The following is a 4,724-nucleotide window of genomic DNA, read 5'->3' as shown; positions in this document are numbered from 1 at the left end:
CCTTAACACGTGAACTCATAAGAATATGTGAAAGTTGTATGGACCATTGCTCTAGAAGAAAAGATAGATGACTAGGTTTATTCAACCCTTGATCACTTATGGCGTTTCATTATATGTATTTTCAGGAAAAAAAAGAAACACTTGACGTTGAAAAATATTTTATCAATCGAACATGAGAAAAAAAAAATATTTTCCTTCGTATCAGACACATTTTTTATTTTCTAATTGCATATTATTCCAACCTTCCTAGTTTATTTTACTAGCATAACACTATGGTTTTTTTATTTGTTGTAAAATAATGAATTATTATAGGGAGATTATCTCATCCTCACCTCTCCATTCTTTTACAATAAATATGAAAATAAGAAAAAATATATAACAATAATTTGGTGTTTTCACAATAAAGGAAATAATTTTTTATTGGAGAATTTTTTTAAAAAGTATATAGATCCTTGGAATATGGATATTACAAATTTTATAAAAGGCAAAAAGAATAAATACCCAATAACACTTGATGATGAAGTATCAAAAATTCTAGTACAAATAGCCATGGTTCACTATTGTTGTGACTTGTAAAATTTATTAATTTTTTATATATATATATATATATAGTTTTTTTTCTTCTTCTATATTTATCAATCTTTATGTCATCAATAAGAGGAAGAGACACTTTAGAACTTGGTGGTGTGATAAGTGATGTGTTGGATCCATTCACAAGGTCTATTAATCTAAGTGTTGTTTACAACCATAGGGAAGTCATCAATGGCACTAATTTAAGGCCTTCTCAAATTACTAACCAACCTAGGGTTGAGGTCGGAGGAAATGATCTTTCTACTTTTTATACTCTGGTAAAATTCATATTACATTTTTTATTCATTTTTTTCGAGTTCATGCTGATTAATTTACTTAGATTTTACATTCTTAGAGCTAAGACCACTAATTTGATTAGGGATGAAATGAATCGTTCAACTATTATTATACTATAGAATCTGAATTTATGTATTGTATATATATAGTGACTTATTAGCCCGATCCAATTGTGAATAAAATATAAAGGATATCGTTATTATATGATTTTATGTGAGATAAACAAATGTCTTGTTTAGTTTTTTTTTATCTGTGATTTTTTTTTGTTATTTCATTGTGAAAGATTGTGGTTGATCCTGATGCTCCAAGTCCAAGCAACCCAAATTTGAGGGAGTATCTACATTGGTTAGTCATTTATTTGATTTTTTTTTTTTTACGTTATTAATGTATTTTAGTTAGTTAAAAACATGTTATCTACTACATTTTTAAATATTTGAAATAGGAATAATATTATTTATAGAGACTAATTTCAATTTGAAATTATACTCTACAATAAGATATATAAATCTTTTACACCATCTATAAGTATAACTTTTGATTATTTATTTTCAAAATGTTGGATGCTCTTTCTACATTAATCATTTGCAAAATACTTTTTTATATAATTTTTTATGTCATTTTCAAATTAGAGAATTATAAAATTCACCCAAATATAACATGGTGTTATGATCAACTTTGTTAAACTAGGTTGGTCACTGATATCCCAGCAACCACAGGAGTAACCTTTGGTAAGTTTTTTTTTTTTTTTTAAAAAAAATTTATTATTATTAATCATGCAATATTTATATATTTCGTTTCATTCAAATGATTACTTTTACTAGCGACAAGCCAGAATATTTATCAAGGAATATCAAAATATAAAGTAAACATGTATAAATCCTGTCGTTTAACGACAGAACATACAATCTAAATGAATTTTCACAATCCTACTATACTAAATCTCAACTTGTATCAACACTTAGTATATATATTTATTAACACTTAGTATATATATATATATAAAATGTATGTTGCCAACAATGTGAATATAGCCTTCTTTATATAGTAGTAAATAGTAGTTTATGTTTTATAATTTAAAAGAAAAAGAGTCTGATATACCTTTTAATTTTGTCATTTAGAGTTAATATATTTTTCATTATGAGAGTAATTCATATATACCTTTATCGTTATACAAATTACTCACGTATATTCTTATCGTTACAAAAGGAGCTCATATATGCCCTTCATCTAACGCAGAAGTGAAACAAATAGTATTAACTTTATTTTTTAAAAAATTATATAGGGGTATATGTACGATCCTTCTAGGAAAGTTCAACGTATATTTTAATTTTTTTCATACAAAAATTATTTTTTGACTTCTTTGATTATCATTATTCGAGTTTCTTTTTTTTTTCATTCTTTAGAGTAATGAAAAAACTTAAAATTAATTTCTTCGGCTATATTGTAATTTAATTTTGTATTTGTAAAAATAACATAAAAAATGAGCATTTATAATAAAATTTACAAGAAAATTAGTGAAGCATAAATAAATTTGACTTTGATAAATTTAATTAGTGAAAAAATGTGTGAGGAGGATCAAATATACTTCCGTTAGAGGAAAAAGGGTATATGTAAGACATCTGTATAACAATAAAGAGTATATATGAGGTATTTGTATAACAACAGGATTATACATAAGCCACTTTTAAAACGAGAGATATATCAACTCTAAATGACAGAAATCACTTTTATTACCAAATATATATCATATCTTTTTTCCTAATTTAAATTTATCTTGAGATCTCAACCAACTTGTCAAATATTATTGTTGAGTCCGGAGCCCAAAAGGCAAAAATTTTGTCAAAAATTACGAAAGGATATATCAATTTACCAAAAGGGTAAAATCGCTCCACTTCTGACATTTTTTTTAAATATCGCTGCGAGTGCAGCCTTTTTCAAAAAAAAAATTGATTTGTTAAGAGGCAAGCAACATTTTGGTCCAACATTTGGTCTGCCCAACAGCATTTGTTATTTTTTTTTGACAAATTGCTGTTATGGCAGCGATTTAAGGATTTTTTTTTGGATAAAATCGCTATCATAATTGCAATTTTTGTATTTTTTTTAAAATTAACACGTAAATTTTGTTAGAAGAAAATCGCTCCGTCAGGAGCGATGCAATTTTAACGGAGCGATTTTGCCCTTTTGATTTAAAAAAATAAAATAAGTGTATCCTTTTGAAATTTTTGACAATTTTTTTTACCCTTTGACTTCGAACTCTATTATTGTTTGTTAATTTATGTAAGGAAAATTTCATTCAACTTCAATAATTTTATAGGTTTGAAAATAATACCTCCTCCACCTTTTATTCTACGAAATTTATAAAATTCTTCTAAAAATCAACAAAAATAAAAAATCATTGACGAAACTTTTAAAAAATTCTACTTTTTACAAATATTATATATTCTACTTTCTTGGGATACAACTTTATTAGATTGCACTTATTTTTGGGTACAATACAATAATTATAGATTCTACGTACTATAAAGAAGAATATATTCTATTGAAATTTCTTTTGATAGGGAACAATATACTTCTCATATATATATATATATTTTGTTGTATTTATGTATATGTATATGTAAGGTAATATAGTACTAGTGTATGCATGATATGCTTTGAAACTAGTATAACACGTAAACATGTAATTTTAATTTGAATTCAATTGACATTTACGTGTTTTAACTTTTGATGTGCTTACACTTAAATTTGTACAAAGTTGTACTTTGCAAGAGATCTCGTACTTTACATGTCTTTTAACTTTGATGTATTCATACTTAAATTTGTATAAAGTTGAACAAGTATACATTGCATTTTAGATATCTCGTACTTTAAGTGAGATACACTTGAACTTATTTGTATAATTATACCTTGTAGGACACATAATATGTCATGTTGAACACGTATTTATAAGTATATGTATCTATTTATGCACGTTCGAAATTGAAGAGTATAAAATGTAAAAAAATTCTAAAATTTTTGTATTATTATTATAGGGAATGAAGTTATATGTTATGAGTCCAAGGCCTTCAAAGGGAATACATAGAATTGTTTTCTCTTTATTTCGTCAATTGGGAAGAGAAACTGTTTATGCACCAAATTGGCGTCAAAATTTCAATACAAGGCAATTTGCTGAACTCTACAATCTTGGATTACCTGTTGCTGCTGTTTACTTCAATTGCCAAAGGGAAAATGGCACCGGTGGTCGTCGTTGCGAATAATTATATAGCAGGAAAGCAATCTCAATTGTCGGATCAGAGAGGAGAGGAATATTATATTATATTATATAACGGGAGCAATATGATCTCAGTCGTGACGACAGACAGACGTCGATCAACTTCTTATATTGCAAATGTAGAATAAATTCTAATTGTGACGTATTATGATCTTCTAGTATAAGTATATGACGATGATACTCGTCGATACAATTTAGTAATGTCTATTATTTTTTGTTGTTGCAATCGAAAAGTAGTTATTTTTCTAAAGTTTCAAACAAATTATAATATAAAGATAGGTCATTGGCCACTTTCGGCAACCACTAAGTTTCGAGATAACTAATTTTCAAATAATTTGTTCTCAATAAAACGATATAACGTACAAATTGATGTTTCTAGCTCATGCAAGATTGACAAAAAAGAGGAGCCTTAAAACAAATTGATGTTTCTAGCTCATGCAAGATTGACAAAAAAGAGGAGCCTTAATAAAAAGGGAAAACTGTGTGGTTTAACAAATTCATTATAGCTGTAGTTTGCTATAATTATCACTAGTGACTAACATTGTACATTAATTACGTGGGCTGACTTCAAATTTGTATAATTAGT

The 4,724-nt window shown here is 26.7% G+C and overlaps 1 pseudogene; it reads left to right on the top strand.

Annotated features, from left to right (window-relative positions):
• Positions 1 to 578: 578 nt before the first annotated feature.
• LOC101257627 (protein FLOWERING LOCUS T-like) lies at positions 579 to 4,438 on the top strand (annotated as a pseudogene).
• Positions 4,439 to 4,724: the final 286 nt, after the last annotated feature.

This window comes from Solanum lycopersicum, chromosome 11, assembly GCF_036512215.1.
Source record: "Solanum lycopersicum chromosome 11, SLM_r2.1".
NCBI lineage: Eukaryota > Viridiplantae > Streptophyta > Magnoliopsida > Solanales > Solanaceae > Solanum > Solanum lycopersicum.
The sequence above is the reverse complement of the archived record's forward strand: the minus strand, read 5'-3'. Positions and strand labels throughout refer to the sequence as shown.